Raw genomic sequence first — 18,645 nt, 5'->3', positions numbered from 1 at the left:
CTGCTAGGCAAGTAAGATGGAATCTTTTCTTCTCCCGGTTTAATTTTCAAATTGTTTTTAGACCCGGATCTAGGAACAAAAAGGCGGATGCCCTTTCCAGAATTCACCAAGATCTTGAATTGGAACCTCCTCCGCATACAGTCATCGGAATCTTAACGTCCCTTATAGATGACATAAAAGGCCTAAGTAAAGAGGCTCTTGAACTTCCTAAGTCAATCAAGTTATCAAAGAAAGAAGGTCTCTATTATTTCAATGACAGGATTTACATTCCTCCCACATTCAGAAATAAAGTACTCGGATTTATTCATGATTCTCCTCTGGCTGGTCATCCTGGAATAAAAAAGACCCTATTATCCAAAAGATATTATTGGTGGCCTCGCCAGGACACTACCATCGAATCCTATGTCAAAACTTGTTCAACCTGCCAAAGATCCAAATCTGAACATCATCACCCATTTGGTCAATTATTGAATCTCCCGATTCCGGAAAGGCCTTGGCAATCCATTTCTATGGACTTCTTGGTGGAACTTCCCCCTTCTCAACATCATACCACCATTTTAGTAGTAGTGGACCGTTTCACAAAAATGTCCCATTTTATCCCCTTGAAGAAATTACCCTCATCATCTGAACTTTCAAAAGTATTCCTTGATAATATAGTGAAACTTCATGGACTTCCAGATGAAATCATATCAGACCGAGGAACCCAGTTCACCTCCAAATTCTGGAACGCATTGTGTTCTTCTCTTCGTATTCAACGTAAACTATCTTCCGCTTATCATCCCCAAACCAATGGGCAAACTGAAAGAGTTAACCAATGCTTGGAGCAATATTTACGATGTTATTGTTCCCACCTACAAGATGATTGGATCACATGGTTGTCCATGGCCGAATCTGCATACAACAACTCAGTTCATACCAGTAGCAAAATGACTCCCTTCTTCTCCAATTATGGGTTTCATCCCTCCTCATTTCCCACTCACACCATTCCTTCATCTAACCCCACCATTTCAAATCAAATTTCTCACATGTCTTCCCTATTTCTGAAATTGCATGAAAATCTTGAATTAGCATCTTCTAATCAAAATAAGTTTTTTGATACTAAGAGGCAACCTCCTCCCGCTTATAAAATTGGTGATCTTGTCTGGCTCTCCTCAAAAACATGTCCACCAACCGTCCTTCAAAGAAGCTAAGTTCCTTCTTTCTTGGTCCTTTTCAAATATTGTCAATTATCAACCGTAACGTTGTGAAATTGAAGCTTCCACCTACTTTGAAACTTCACCCTGTCTTCCATGTTTCCTTGCTCAAACCTCATCTTCCTGACCCTTTCCATAGAGATGCACTTACTACTCCTGATCCTGTTTTGGTACAAGGTGAAGAGGAAAACAAGATCCAAAAGATTCTGGATTCACGGATCCATCGTGGCTCTCTGCAGTACCTCATTAGATGGAAGCGTTACGGAATTGATGAGGATACCTGGGAAATCTCCTCTGTGATCCATGCAAACAGGTTAATTACCGCATTCCACAAACGCTATCCTTCTAAACCATGTTGATAGCACCCTGTGGGCGCTCCTTACAGGGAGGGTACTGTCATGCCTTAACTACCGGTAATTCCTTGTCTCTTCCGGGTTGACGGAGCTTAGCCACAACCCCTTCTCTGACGCGGTCCACGCTACATAATGCGACCGCGCCAGATACAAGACGCTGGATTATTGAACAGCGTTACCGCGATATCAAACCGGCTAAAGATTCTCTGCAACCTCTACTTGTGAACCGAACTGGACTGGAAATCTACATACCCTCCTTCTCCTCTCCTCGACCACGGCTAGTATCTGGACCTTCCTCATCCTGTTTGAGAAACTTCCCTCCCCGGAGGAGAACTCCGGGAACCTGAATTTCAACCTTGGAAGCTAAGTCAATTGTTATATCTGTAATAGGAGCTTACCTGCTCTCAAGCCCGCTAAGCATTCCTGCTACAGCCTGCTCTCAAGTCCGCTAAGCATTCATGCTAAAGCCTGCTCTCAGGCCTGCCATCTCTAACTCCAAAACAAATCACTCCTGCTTCAACTTCATTTCTAATTTCCTCCGTTCCCATAAAACTTGCAAACTCCAATGTGCTAGATTGCATGTATGTCAGAAGCTGCTTACTCCGTTTAAACAAACAGCAAAGTAATTAAAGATACAGTACCTGTACTATCCATAATTGAATACACAGTTCCTATTCTATTCTCTAAGTATCCTAGTCAACAATCTAAGTCCTAAGAGATCTGCAATTTTATCTCCATATCAATATATGTAAGCATTACAGGGACATAGATTAGTATTAGTTCAATCCACACACTCCAGAGAAGCAACCCAATACTCAGAATGCTGCTGTTTCTAAGAATCTTCAAATAATGCTTAACTAGTGATGTCGCGAACATAAAATTTTCCGTTCGCGAATGGCGAACGCGAACTTCCACAATAGGTGGGCGAATTTTAAAACCCACAGGGACTCTTTCTGGCCACAATAGTGATGGAAAAGTTGTTTCAAGGGGATTAACACCTGGACTGCGGCATGCTGGAGGGGGATCCATGGCAAAACTCCCATGGAAAATTACATAGTTGATGCAGAGTCTGGTTTTAATCCATAAAGGGCATAAATCACCTAACATTCCTAAATTGTTTGGAATAACGTGCTTTAAACCATCAGGTATGATTTTGTATCGATCAGGTAGTGTAAGGGTTACGCCCGCTTCACAGTGACAGACCAAACTCCTCATTTAATGCACCGCAAACAACCGCAAACAGTTCATTTGCACAACTGCAAACTCCCCATTTGCACAAGGTTGGATACAAAGCTAGCCATGTCCCATTCCTTGTCCTCACTGATGTCATTGAAGGTCTCTTCCTCCACCCAGTCACGTACAACACCAAGGGTCCCCGAAAGGTGACAACAAGCCCCCTGTATTTTTTTTTTTTTTTCAAATTGTAGTTTATTGAAATTTTTCATCACAAGAGGGATACAGAAAGGAAAAAAGGGGGAGAGGGGAGGGAGGTAAACAGACATATTTATGCATTTACAGGTTTAGCATGTTAAAGTACAATGAATCATGAATACGTTGTGCATTATGATAATAAAGGCGATCCAAATACGATCTCCATCCTTTCAACAAGGGATTGGTCGGCCTTTCAACGGTATGTCAACACACAGTTATATAATATTATACCTAATGAACATTACATGGTGATACAGTATGTGTAGGAAATGTACGGTGTTATGTTGGTACGTCTATTGTTACTCATTGTCTTGACAATATTGTCCAATGGGTTGTATATAAAAATAAAGTGTTGTCTCATGTACCAATATGGTGAGAGTTAATGCAACGATATGGCACCTCCGGTGGTACTCTAATTATGTCTATACCCTGAACAATGGGTCTTTCCTGACTATATGGGTTATCGACCAGTGTATCCCCATCCCCTAAGGGATTGCATCCCCTTTTCGTGATAGTAGTGTGTTTTTCAGAGGTGAACGATAGTAGCTCGTATCTAAGAAATTGCCTAGTCTTGTGCCACACCATTGTAGTCGGCGGACATTCCCTTTTTTTCCAATGACATGCAATAACATTCCGTGTTGCTAAGGTCGACAAAATCGTCAATTGTCTATCTGCATGTGATAATATATTTGGGAAGAGAAGAAACAAGCCTAGTGTAGTTGTGATCTGTGGTAGTGCGATCTCTAAAAGCTCCCAACCCTGTATTTTTTTTTAAATGTACACTACTGTTACACCAGATATGAGTTGCACTGGTGTGACACTGTGCCCTGGCAGGCTCTGAAACGCAAATGTGTGAAGGAAACTGACTGCTATTATTTCACAGTCAAATTTCTAGGTTTTTTTTAATGTACACTTCTGTTACACCAGAAATGAGTTGCACTGGTGTGACACTGTGCCCTGGCAGGCCCTGAAACGCACAGGTGTGAAGGAAACTGACTGCTATTATATTACAGTCAAAACAGTTTGTTTGTTTTTTAAATGCAAGCTATTGTGCCCCCAAAACGTTTGTGTGTGGGGGTGCTGGAATGACATGGGCCAATGGGAGACTGAATCAACTTTTGGCTCCCACTGCCCCTTTAAGAGCGAGCTTGTGACTCGAGCTGTGCTCCTAGTGCCAGGCGGGCCACGTGACCGATCACTGCGGTCAGTGCACACGGCTAAGTAAGAAGAAGAGATCAAGCCGCATGCGGCTCGTGTGGAGGCAGGAGTGATCCAGACACGCGCGGCTCAAGCTTAGGAGCCAGGTCGGTCCCAGGATAAAGTAAATACAGCCACAACCACTTATCCCAATCACACACCTTTCCTAACGTCCTATCCCATTAAAAGCATATGACCGTGTATTTAATAAAACAGATAGACCCCCTACTTCATCCAGGTTACCGATCGATGGTTCGATATTCTGAGCCCTCTCTGATTTACTGTATACGACTATTCGATATTCCCACAAATTTTATATCGCATTTTATGTTTGTTTGAGACCACCTTAAAAATATTGGATATCGCTAAAAATCATGATCACTATATACTTTCTCTACAAACCTCTAAAACGAACCAAACTACTCATCTATCCGCTATACCACTTTATACCACCTAGAACTAGTGCCCAGTTAAAATACTTGACTCTTACTTACCCACACTCAGTCATGCCACACACATTTCACCACTACTCTCACTGAATCCCTCTGACTATGGCTAAATTCATCTTCTACATCAGAACACTACTCCTAAGATTGGGTTGTATCCATGTCTCGGGTCTTTCATTTAGAATGGGAGCAGCTTCGGTCTCCTTCAACACTGACACTCCAGTGCATATTATTAAAAGATTGGGCAGATGGAAATCCTCATTCTACAACTGATATATTCCTCATCCCGAGAAAGAAATGAGGAAAGGTTTTAAAAGTTTGGCTTTGTAAATTTGATGCAATAAGTGTGTTTTTCTTTAATACCTTTTCACCCTCTTTGCATGAACCCAATTTACATATATTACTAATATGTTTCTGAACATATATATTATATTATTCACTCACTCACTCACTCACTCACTCTCTGGGCCGGCCTATGACATCATGCTGCCTAGGTCCAACGATAAATGACTATGGGGGATAATGTATAATAAACACATGTTACTGGCTATGGGAGGGATAATGTATAATAAACACAGGTTACTGGCTATGGGAGGGATAATGTATAATAAACACAGGTTACTGGCTATGGGAGGGATAATGTATAATAAACACAGGTTACTGGCTATGAGGGGATAATGTATAATAAACACAGGTTACTGGCTATGGGGGGATAATGTATAATAAACACAGGTTACTGGCTATGGGAGGATAATGTATAATAAACACAGGTTACTGGCTATGGGGGGATAATGTATAATAAACACAGGTTACTATCCAAGCTATCCAAATAGCGCTCAGATCCATGCAGTATAGGGGAAATGCCACCGTGTTAAAGTTCTGACGGGCCGAATATATGATCATATGCCCAAAATAGTTTTAGCGCATTTGGTGTTTTTGGCGGTCAATATTTGGGAGCTCCTGTGTCCGAATTACGGGGTGCTCCACCTGGCTTTCAGGTAGCACTTTTTCCCCTTATGCTCAGGCACCTTCCCTCCAAAAAGCGCTCTCCTGGCGGGTTGCAAAGTGGTTTAATCCCCGGACCAAGTTCCATAACACTTGCAGCGAAGTACTGAGCACCCACAAAGTCCTCATGCTGGAATTGGTTCCATAGCAGTCTCTGCTAAGTACCGCTGAGGACCATTCGTAGGGTTTGGTTCATGCGAACGACCGCCAGGGAGCTTGCATTCGGTTCCATTTGAATGAAGGGAAAGTGCCGAACTAGGGCCACCCAGAGAAAGCTGCTAATGGCGGCTGGGCAGGGTAACTCCCGAACGGGATCTCAGACCTGGACCATAGTCAGTGGGCAGGAGGCCAGCTTCCACACTCCTCCAGGAGTTCATGGCAAACGTTCCCTGGGAAGGAGCGTTTGTCACACCTTCCTATTTATAAGACCACATTTTTCTGATCTTCCTCTCTCCCTCGTTGCTCTTGGTGTGCTCTGTGTCTATCCATTGTCTTTCTTGACCTCTCTGTGTCTTTCAGACACTTAGATGTATGTTTCATGTTGTTCTTCTCTGTCTGTTCTGGAGCACAAACATCTGCAGGTTTCCATGGTTCATACCTATCTTTAATGACTGCCCACCAACATTGTTTGCCTGCTGTGATACTGACCTCCACATAGCAAACTGGAAAGCGCATTTTCTAAAATATTGCCAGAGCTATTATATTAACCCTTTAATGTTTAATGTCATAGTGGAAAGCAGCACAATGACTGCTCTTCCATGTGGCAGTCAAAGTTACATTAAAATGTATAAAGTATGTGAGACCTTTGCATCTAATTAGAGAAAGGTGAGTTTTTAAAGAAATGTTTATTAGAAAGAGGCAATCATACTGTATTGAGATTTAGTTGTTTTGAAATTGATTTCAATTCTGTACATCTAAAAATATAGGGTTTTAATATTTGTGAGATAGGAACAGTTGGTAAAATTTTGCATCTAAAATGTTAGTAAGTAGCTCTTATGAACTGCTATTACTCTCTATGGGAGACGTTAAATGTTTTATCAGCCATGAATTATGAGTCACTTATGGTAGGATTTTGAAGTTTGTACTCGCTAACGTTAGTGGCAGCCATTTAGCACACAGCAGCGTATCGGTAATATTTACTGACAACATTGGAAACAAGCCCTTGGTTAGTTATAATATCCTTGATATGACCCAATAGTAAACAACATATTTAGAATCTGCTGCCAGGCCTGTCAAGACGTGTATAAGCAGCACTTTAGAGCACATCAATAGGTTTTTTAGGTTTTCCTAGATGTAACGTATCAATAAATGTTTTATGACAATTAAAGGGATACTACTTTAGCTTAATGATCACACTACTTCAGTCTAAATGTTCCATTCTTTGCTGTTTAGGGTTACATCACTTAGTTTATGTAGCCTTAGCCACACACACAGTCTCCATGAAAAAGGGTTTCATTTTACATCATAGTGTGTTGTTATCTCCTGCTCTTTAATCACACACAGGTGACTGCTGTGGGCTTTAGCAGGCACTTAATGGATCAGGATATAAGAAATTCTAAATTAAACACACTGTGAAATAACGGTCAAAAAAGTAAAAAAAAAAAAAGGTATGCAACTTTTTCAGGCAGCGTATGGGGAGGCTGCTTGAGTCACAGACAGGGGAAGTGTGGCTAGGGCCGCATAATCAAAGTGATATCGATCCTAAATGGCAGATAATTAGGCAGTGAGCCTGCAGGAGTATAGGCTGTGCACTAAAACTGTTTGATTAAGCTAAAGTTGTAATGGTGCTAAGAGTGCCCATTTAAAAATACTGGTAGCCCAAATTCATTCCATCAGAGAAACCCATCATATCTCCCATTTGCATAGTGTATTTAACTACAAAACTGTTAGTCTACCACATTATAGAACGTTTATAGAACTATTTCATTGCATTCCTGTATTTATTTTTATAATTGTGCTTTGGAGCAACTGCAGAAAATGGTAAAGGTTTCCTAAAATCATGAAAGAAAAAATACAGTTTCAAATTTGGGCAAGGAAACTATCATCAGGATTTTTCAGTTGACTTTCAGACTTGATGTCTGTTGTTCAAACAGAGTTGCTAAGAGGAATAGGTAATTTTAGAAGGCCTTACACACAATCAAAAGAAGTCCTTATGGACATATAGAAAATCCAGGCTTGTGTTTGGCTGCCTACCAATCAGAATGACGACTGTGAGTTTCATTAAAGGTCTAATGTAAATACCCTTATTTTAGTTGTTATTTCCACTTTTTCTCAGATTGGAAGTTGTTCCCAGATTGTACTATAATTGTTTTCCCTAAATTTCAGGTCAGTAAAATATGGGATTACCCGAGTTCAGAAAATGTTTAATGCACATAAAGTCTAATTCCAGTGATCCCTAGTTATTATTGTACTTCTATAATCTAGGAGCCTTGAAAGTTTCTGTAGGTTTACTCACAAAATTGAATGGCAAATGCAGATTAAAGTAACAGAATTATCAGGGAGTGGTTAGGGGTATGACGTGAAAGGATGTTTTTGACGGGGCTCTGTCTTTCTACGGCTCAAAAGGCAGCAAAATAATAATAACAAAAAATAAATAACAGTAACTAATGTAAAAAAAGTTCTTTATTTTTTGTTACTTTACCCTCTTACATTTATACACCAATTGTTAATTACAGTATAATTACTCTCCACGGTTATAGAGTGGATAGTCTCTGATTCTTTCTATTTTTCTGATTTCGTCTTATTACTTTTGCTTCTTACACTGTTCAATTTCATCTATTTCTATTAATTTATACTTATCTAGCCATACTGTATGCTTGTAGGATTTATTAAGAATAATAGCGATTATGCACATGTGTTTTAAAATATTTTTAAGTGTATCCTAATATTGTTTTATATAACTATTCTACTTTATTTGTATTATCTTTTTTTAACAATAAAGGTAGTTTTACAATTAGAACAAGCTTTTCTTGAGCTCACTAAGATTAAGGGCATCATCTCAACTCAGAGTCTTGCCAGTGGTTATGCATTGAGTGATGTACTCTGCATGTGTGCTTATAAGAACCATGGAAGGGTTGCATCCTCAATGAACCAATGCTGACTTCAGCTGTGATGCGCAGTACATCTGTCTTCTCATTAACCCTAGCAGGATGGGTTAGAGATACCCAGCCTAGTCCATGTATGTTTAAGCCATATGAACTGAATCATGCATCATTCATCAGGGCAAGGGAAGTCTTAACTAAATGTACTGCAAGGTTCAATTGGCAGGAATTACATCTGTGATAGTTTCTCTGTCCGGGAAAAGGGCGCCCCCATTACCGTCATAGTAAGTTCGAATCCACTAGTCATACCTCCACCATTGGACCTTGAGGAAGAAGTGTTGATAATATGGTTCAGTGCGTGACTCTTAACAGAGCTCTGCCCTCCAGTTCCCAGGGCCCGTATCCAAATACAGTTAGTTTTTGCAAAAGTAAGGTAAGAAAAGATACAAATGAAGAGCAAGAAGGCGCAAGGCACACGCGAGTCCACCCGGCACCCCCTCAGCTAGTAGCATGTGTGTCTCCTACATTCTCTGCATGCACCAAGCACGCATACGAATTCTCTGTGTGTTTAGCACTTCGATACAAAAGCTCCAGTTGCTTGGCTTCTGCAGTATGAATCTCTTTAACCTGCATCAACCATTGTTCTATGGTTAGGGGGTGTATCTGATTCCAGAGGGTAGGTGCAATATATTTTATATTTAGAGAGTGGCAGATCAGTTTTGTGTAATAGGACTTTCTCAATGCAAAATTGTGGGGATTTACCCAAAATCTAATCACTACTATCCTGACCTCATTCCAGTAAAGCATTATCCTAGGGCAGTTCCACTATATATGTAGGGATGACCCCTGTAATCAGCTCCCGTAAATCCTTCACGCCTGCATTGCTGAGTATGGTTCTCAGAAGTAGAAATGCCTCCTGTTTCACAAAGGACCACACACTTGAAGGGAGTCCTCCACCCAGATCCTTATTAAACGTCAATAGGGTCAATGGGCTTGACTTCGGGGCAAGTATTTTTGTTCTGGTGGGAAACCTTGTGTACACCCCTTCATGGCAATGGTGTTCCCTGATGACAGTGGCCTGTTTCAGCAGGATAATTGCAAATATTGTTCAGAAATGGTTTGAGGAACATGACAAAAAGTTCAAGGTGTTGCCTTGTCATCCAAATGTCCTAGATCTCAATCTGATCTGATGTGATGGAATAACAAATCCGATCTATGGAGATCCCACCTCACAACTTGCAGGACTTAAAGAATCTGCTTCTCATTTCTTGGTGCCAGATACCACAGGACACATTCAGAGGTCTTGTGGATTCCTTGTCTTGATGCAGCAGAGCTGATTTGGCAGCATGAGGAGGACCTACACGATATTAGGCAGGTAGTTTTAATGTTGTAGCTGATTCTTATATATATATATATATATAAAGATTTCCAACATTAAAACCAAAGCTGGAACAGTGGAACAAGAAGATCACAAATTGATGAAATGATGCAGGTTCTTGGCTAAGTTAATCTAGATCCCAATTCCAACTCATTTGTTGGCATAAACAGCTGTTTAACAGAACTGCTGAATACAAGAAAGGCTTAGTATGAGGTGTGATGGGGTAATGTGCATAAACATCAGCATAAGTATCTCATGGAAAAAGTTAATAGAGACTAATATGTTCCAAGAAGGATGTATGCATATTTTTTTTCAATACTGTGAGCATTTATATATAAGTTATATTTTTATATATTTTTTTTTTAGAAACTCCAATTTACATCAGTCATGATTTTTATTTAAACTATATTAGCTCGCGCTATGGGCAGAAATTTCCAGGGCTATTGTGCTTAGACACATTGTAGCCTTTAACCCCTTAAGGACCAAACTTCTAGAATAAAAGGGAATCATGACTTGTCACTAGTGATGTACCGAACTGTCCGCCGGCGAACAGTTCCCGGCGAACTTAGCGTGTTCGCGTTCGCTGCGGCGGGCGGACACATGCGCAGTTCGATCCGCCCCCTATTCGTCATCATTGGGCAAACTTTGACCCTGTGCCTCTCGGTCAGCAGACACATTCCAGCCAATCAGCAGCACTCCCTCCCTTCCACACCCTCCAACCTCCCTCCCAGCATCCATTTTCGATTCATTCGGAAGATGCATGCTTAGTGAGAGGAGGGAAAGTTTAGCTGTTGCTGATTAGATGGGGAAATTGATAGCTAGGCTAGGGTATTCAGTGTCCACTACAATCCTGAAGGACTCATCTGATCTCTGCTGTAAGGACAGCACCCCAAAAAGCCCTTTTTAGGGCTATAACATCAGGCTGCTTTTTTTTTTTTTTTTTTTTCCTGTGTAATGTAATTGCAGGTGCCTGCCTGCCAGCTTCTGTGTGAGGTTCACATTGGATACTGTGCCTATTTGCCCAGTGCCACCACTCATATCTGTTTTAACAATTGGTTAAGCTTTAGATTTAAAATAAATAAATTTTTTTCACTGTAATAGAAGAGCAGTTGTCTGCCTGCCAGCTTCTGTGTCAGGTTCACATTGGATACTGTGCCCACTAGCCCAGTGCCACCACTCATATCTGTTTTAACAATTGGTTAAGCTTTAGATTTTAAATAAATCATTTTTTTCACTGTAATAGAAGAGCAGTTGCCTGCCTGCCAGCTTCTGTGTGAGGTTCACATTGGATACTGTGCCCACTAGCCCAGTGCCACCACTCATATCTGTTTTAACAATTGGTTAAGCTTTAGATTTAAAATAAATAATTTTTTTTCACTGTTATAGAAGAGCAGTTGTCTGCCTGCCAGCTTCTGTGTCAGGTTGGATGCCTTGCCCATTTGCACAGTCAGTGCCACCACTCATATCTGTTTTAACAATAGCTTAAGCTTTAGATTTTAAAGAAATCATTTTTTTCACTGTAATAGAAGATCAGTTAGTTGTCTGCAAGCGTCTGGGTGTCAGGCCTACTTCAGCGTGTGCTCTGCAGACCTGTGCCAGCGTGCTTTGACAGTTGCCAATCATATCTGGTGTCTCTTTAGCGTGCTTTTACAAAGAAAAAAGGTTTCCAGTGTAAGCTAATAGCAGACAGTCAGTGTCCTTCAAGCGGCTCTGTCAGGCCTTCCTTCAGCGTGTGCCCTGCACAACCCTGCCAGCGTGCTTTGACAGTTGCCACTCATATCTTGTGTCTCTATAGCGTGCTTTTACAACCAAAATTTTGTTTCCACTGTAATAGAAGAGCAGTTGCCTGCCTGCCAGCTTCTGTGTGAGGTTCACATTGGATACTGTGCCCATGTAATGCTCAATTGTTGATAAGATGGAAACAACTGCAGATTTCTGAGTTTGATAATGTTTATTACTTTAAATAAAAAAGATAATCGAATTGAACTGTCTCTTTAATTCCTGGCAGGTTATAAACAGCAGCGGTGTTGAAGTTGTTTTAAGATAAGGTAATTTTAACACAACCAGCGAGAAGTTCCAAATTAGGATGCAGATAATTAATAAGTAGGTGTTGAAAACAAGGTTAGGAGTTGATGTGGAGCAGATAGCGAACCCCTTAGAATTAGGATGGTTATATATTAAGCGTGAGCCAATCTGGTTTACTTAACTTATGAAGGAGCGATAATCCAAATTGGTGATAGAGATTCCACAGAGAATCGAGGTTGCAGCAGGCAAGAGAATATCCAAAAACAGTCCGAGGTCGTAGGAGAGGAGAAGGAGGGTAAACGATTAAACAGTCCGGGTCCGATACACAGTAGAAGTAAATATTCAGTTTGAATTTCGCGGGAGCTTTCGAGTTGATCCAGCACTGTGGTGTTGACGCGGTCTCTCTATGAACCCTGGGAACGACCACGTCATAGGAGGGGGAGTGGCCGCGCTCCGAGAACCCGGAAGTCCACGGGTAACGAATGCCGGAAGGTCTGACAGAACCCCCCTCATAAGAAGCAGCCACCGGATGCTGTCAACGAGGTCTGGATGGGTAGCGAGCATGGTACGCATTGATAAGTCGACGAGCATGCACCGCGGAGGACGACACCCATGAGTCTTCGTCAACTCCGTAGCCCTTCCACCGGACAAGATATTGTAAGGAACCACGATGGATTCGTGAGTCGAGAATCTTCTGGACCTCGTATTCCTCTTCACCTTGTACCAGAATAGGATCAGGAGTGGTAAGAACATCCCTCATGAAAGGGTCGGAGTGGTATGGTTTAAGCAATGACACATGGAAGACTGGATGTAGTTTCATGGTAGGTGGAAGTTTCAATCTAACCACGTTTTCGTTGATGAGAGACAATATACGAAAAGGGCCAAGGAAGAGTGAACTCAGTTTCTTTGAGGGACGGTTGGTGACAATGTTTTTTGAAGAGAGCCATACTAGATCACCAACCTTGTAAGTAGGGGAAGGTCGTCTACCAGTATCGAAAAACTTTTTCTGAGCAGATGATGCATTTTTAAGGTTATCACGTAACCTGAGGAAGAGGGCAGACATGAACGAGTTATGGTTGGAGACGTATGGATTAGAAGAAGGAAGTCCTTGATCGGGGAATGAAGAAGGATGGAATCCAAAATTTGAGAAGAATGGAGTCATTTTGCTACTAGCGTGTACCGAGTTGTTGTATGAGAACTCTGCCATTGGTAACCACGTGATCCAATCATCTTGTAAATGAGAGCAATAACACCGCAAGTATTGTTCAACACATTGATTAACTCTCTCTGTTTGTCCGTTGGTTTGGGGATGATAGGCTGAAGATAATTTACGTTGAATGTTGAGGGAGGAACACATCTCATTCCATAATTTGGAGGTGAACTGTGTTCCTCTGTCTGATATGATTTCTTCAGGAAGACCATGGAGTTTCACGATGTTGTTGATGAATACTTTTGCAAGTTCAGATGAAGAGGGTAATTTCTTTAAAGGAATAAAATGGGACATCTTGGTGAAACGGTCTACCACTACCAGAATGGTGGTATGATGTTGTGAAGGAGGGAGTTCTACCAAGAAATCCATTGAGATGGACTGCCAAGGTCTTTCTGGAACAGGTAGGCTCAGTAATTGACCGAATGGTGGATGATGGTCAGATTTTGATCTCAGACAGGTTGGGCAGTTTTTGACATAAGATTCTATGGTTCTGTCCTGGCGAGGCCACCAGTAATATCTTTTAGACAGCTCCAGTGTTTTCCTTGTACCAGGATGACCAGCCAGAGGGGAATCATGAATCAAGGAGAGTATTTTATTCCTAAGCAAGGGAGGAATGTATAGCCTGTCTTTGAAGTAGTACAAACCGTCCTTTTTTGATAGATTGCCTTGTTTGGGAAGTTCAAGATCTTCTTCTTTAAGATGTTTAATATCATCAATTAATGACGAAATAATACCTATGATTTTAGGAGGTTGAGTTTCGGTTACAGGAAGATCTTGGTGAATTCTGGACAGGGCATCGGCCTTTTTGTTTCTGGATCCAGGTCTGTAAATGATTTGAAAATTGAAACGGGAAAAGAAAAGATTCCAGCGTACTTGTCTGGCAGAGAGTGTTTTGTTGGAATGAAGATATTCAAGGTTCCTGTGGTCGGTATAAACAATTACAGGAGTGCGTGTGTCTTCAAGTATGTGACGCCAGTTTTCGAATGCAGCTTTAATACTTAATAATTCTTTTTCTCCTACAGGATAATTTCGTTCAGCAGGAGACAAAGATCGTGAAAAAAAAGCTACTGGATGGAGAGGATCTTGAGGCGTTTGGTGTTGAGAGAGGACAGCCCCGATAGCTGTGTCAGAAGCATCCGTTTCCATGACGTAGAGAAAAGCAGGATTAGGTAGTTGAAGAATGGGAGCACTTGTGAATCTCCGTTTTAATTCATCAAAGGCTGCTTGAGCCTCTTCGTTCCAAGCAAAGGACCGTTTACTGCTATTGAGCAGGTTGAGGGGATGAGCAACCTTAGAGTAATTTTTAATGAACTTCCTATAGAAGTTGGCAAATCCCAGAAAACGTTGTAAGTCTTTAGTATTAGTAGGAGTAGACCAGTTGACAATGCAATCTATTTTGGAGGTATCCATACTTATTGAATGAGGGGAGATAACATATCCCAAAAAAGTGATTTCATTGACTTCAAATATACATTTTTCTGGTTTTGCGTATAATTTGTGTGTTCTTAATCTGGATAATACCCATCTCACGTGTTTTCTGTGTTCTTCAAGGTTGTTGGAGTAGATGAGAATATCATCTAAGTAAATGATGACACAAACGTCTAGGAGATCTCGGAAGATATCGTTAATGAAATGCTGAAAGGTTGCAGGGGCGTTACATAGCCCGACGGGCATGACAAGATATTCGTAAAGACCATATCGGGTTCTGAACGCCGTTTTCCATTCATCATTGGCCTTGATTCTAACAAGGTTATATGCCCCACGAAGGTCAAGTTTAGTGTAGATGGTAGCTGTTCTTAATCTTTCAATCAACTCATTGATCAGGGGAAGAGGGTAACGATTCTTGATAGTTATTTTATTTAAAGACCTGTAATCGATGATTGGCCGAATAGTCTGGTCCTTGTTTCTTACAAAAAACATGCTGGAAGCGGCTGGTGAACAGGAAGGTCTAATGAACCCCTTACGGAGGTTTTCATCTAGGTATTCCTTGAGGGTTTTTAGCTCTGATTCAGAGAGAGGATAAATATGTCCAAAAGGGATAGGAGCACCAGGAACAAGGTCAATCGGACAATCATAGGGTCGATGAGGAGGAAGTGTCTCTGCTTCCTTTTTACTGAACACATCAGCGAACTCTGAATAGCTGGAAGGTATAGTGGATTCCCTAGTAACATGCAAAATGGGGATGTGTTGTAGACATGTTCCCTGGCAATATGCAGAGTTAAACGTGAGAGAGAAAGGAGCCCATGTAATAAGTGGGTTGTGAGTCCGTAACCAGTCTATCCCTAATATTATTGGATAAAGAGGAGAATTTATGACATCAAAAACAAGAAATTCAGAATGGACATAATTAGTAGTAGTCCTTAAAGGGACAGTTTCAAGGCGAATGGGCCCCGAGGAGATTAAGGAGCCATCAATAACTCTGACAGAGACGGAATTACGTTTTTGAACACAAGGAATTTTATTTTTTGTAACAAAGGATGAGTCCAGGAACACCCCATTAGCACCGGAATCAATAATGGCCTTAGTCGTAATTCTTTCTTTGTCCCACTGTAATATGAGAGAGACAGAGGAGAAATGAGAGGTTGGTTTAGAAGGAAGTACACTCATTACAGTCGTGGTAGAACCATGCTTACCGCCTCTTGGACGTTTCAATAGGGGACAGTCTGGGACCACATGTTCTTGCGAAGCACAGTACATGCAGAGGTTCAGTTGTCTTCTTCTGGTTCTCTCTTCTGGAGTAAGAGGACTTCTCACAACCCCTATTTCCATAGGTTCAGCGGGAGTTATAGGTTTCTCCGGTGTCTTTGAAGAGGTGAAGGGTTTTTTCCATAAAGAGCTAGTGAGTGATTTCTCAGCTTTTCTTTCCCTAAGTCTTCTGTCGATACTGATTGACAGTTGAATAAGTGTATTTAGTGTAGTAGGTAGTTCAGTTCTGGAGAGCTCATCTTTGACAGCTTCAGATAACCCAATACGGAACTGGTTACGTAGTGTTATGTCATTCCACTGAGTTTCTGGTGCCCATCGTTTGAATTCAGCAATGTAATCTTCAACAGGCCGATTTCTTTGCTGCAGTGTTCTAATGGTTAAATCTGCAGTCGCTTGTTTGTTTGGGTCTTCGTAAAGGAGAGACATGGCTTCAAAGAATTCATCCAGAGAATCCAATATGGGATCATCATTCTCAAGAAAGGAATGAGCCCAGGCCATGGGTTCACCTCTCAAAAATGAAATAACAGAACAAACTTTAGATCTTTCAGTGGGATATGATCGGGGTTTTAATGCAATCAACAACTTGCAAGAATTGATGAACTCTCGGTATTGGGACCTGTCTCCAGAGAATTTTTCGGGGTTGGAGACAGCAGGGTCACTAGCCGAGTGTGTAACTGTGTGAGGAGTATGGGTTTGCAAGTCCCTTACATAAGTAAGGATTCTTTCATTGGTGATCTGTAGATCTTGCATGCCTTGAGTAAGAGTATCCACTCTTTGGTTTAATCTGGTGATTTCAGAAGTGAGATCTGCTGTATCCATTAATTAGGCTGGATCAATCTGTAATGCTCAATTGTTGATAAGATGGAAACAACTGCAGATTTCTGAGTTTGATAATGTTTATTACTTTAAATAAAAAAGATAATCGAATTGAACTGTCTCTTTAATTCCTGGCAGGTTATAAACAGCAGCGGTGTTGAAGTTGTTTTAAGATAAGGTAATTTTAACACAACCAGCGAGAAGTTCCAAATTAGGATGCAGATAATTAATAAGTAGGTGTTGAAAACAAGGTTAGGAGTTGATGTGGAGCAGATAGCGAACCCCTTAGAATTAGGATGGTTATATATTAAGCGTGAGCCAATCTGGTTTACTTAACTTATGAAGGAGCGATAATCCAAATTGGTGATAGAGATTCCACAGAGAATCGAGGTTGCAGCAGGCAAGAGAATATCCAAAAACAGTCCGAGGTCGTAGGAGAGGAGAAGGAGGGTAAACGATTAAACAGTCCGGGTCCGATACACAGTAGAAGTAAATATTCAGTTTGAATTTCGCGGGAGCTTTCGAGTTGATCCAGCACTGTGGTGTTGACGCGGTCTCTCTATGAACCCTGGGAACGACCACGTCATAGGAGGGGGAGTGGCCGCGCTCCGAGAACCCGGAAGTCCACGGGTAACGAATGCCGGAAGGTCTGACAGCCCACTAGCCCAGTGCCACCACTCATATCTGTTTTAACAATTGGTTAAGCTTTAGATTTAAAATAAATAAAAAAATTTCACTGTAATAGAAGAGCAGTTGCCTGCCTGCCAGCTTCTGTGTGAGGTTCACATTGGATACTGTGCCTACTTGCCCAGTGCCACCACTTATATCTGTTTTAACAATTGGTTAAGCTTTACATTTAAAATAAATCATTTTTTTTCACTGTAATAGAAGAGCAGTTAGTTGTCTGCAAGCGTCTGGGTGTCAGGCCTACTTCAGCGTGTGCTCTGCAGACCTGTGCCAGCGTGCTTTGACAGTTGCCAATCATATCTGGTGTCTCTTTAGCGTGCTTTTACAAAGAAAAAAGGTTTCCAGTGTAAGCTAATAGCAGACAGTCAGTGTCCTTCAAGCGGCTCTGTCAGGCCTTCCTTCAGCGTGTGCCCTGCACAACCCTGCCAGCGTACTTTGACAGTTGCCACTCATATCTTGTGTCTCTAAAGCGTGCTTTTACAACCAAAATTTTGTTTCCACTGTAATAGAAGAGCAGTTGCCTGCCTGCCAGCTTCTGTGTGAGGTTCACATTGGATACTGTGCCCACTAGCCCAGTGCCACCACTCATATCTGTTTTAACAATTGGTTAAGCTTTAGATTTTAAAGAAATCATTTTTTTTCACTGTAATAGAAGATCAGTTAGTTGTCTGCAAGCGTCTGGGTGTCAGGCCTACTTCAGCGTGTGCTCTGTAGACCTGTTCCGGCGTGCTTTGACAGTTGCCAATCATATTTGGTGTCTCTATAGCGTGCTTTTAAAACCAAAATTTGTTTTTCACTGTTATAGATTGAATAGCAGTTACTTGTCTTCAAGTGGGTGTCTCAATTGACAGAGCCTGACAGAGCCGCTTGAAGGACACTGACTGTCTGCTATTAGCTTACACTGGAAACCTTTTACAAAGAAAAAAGGTTTCCAGTGTAAGCTAATAGCAGACAGTCAGTGTCCTTCAAGCGGCTCTGTCAGGCCTTCCTTCAGCGTGTGCCCTGCACAACCCTGCCAGCGTGCTTTGACAGTTGCCACTCATATCTTGTGTCTCTATAGCGTGCTTTTACAACCAAAATTTTGTTTCCACTGTAATAGAAGAGCAGTTGCCTGCCTGCCAGCTTCTGTGTGAGGTTCACATTGGATACTGTGCCCA

Source organism: Pelobates fuscus, chromosome 4 (assembly GCF_036172605.1).
Source record: "Pelobates fuscus isolate aPelFus1 chromosome 4, aPelFus1.pri, whole genome shotgun sequence".
NCBI classification, from domain to species: Eukaryota; Metazoa; Chordata; class Amphibia; order Anura; family Pelobatidae; genus Pelobates; species Pelobates fuscus.
The sequence above is the reverse complement of the archived record's forward strand: the minus strand, read 5'-3'. Positions refer to the sequence as shown.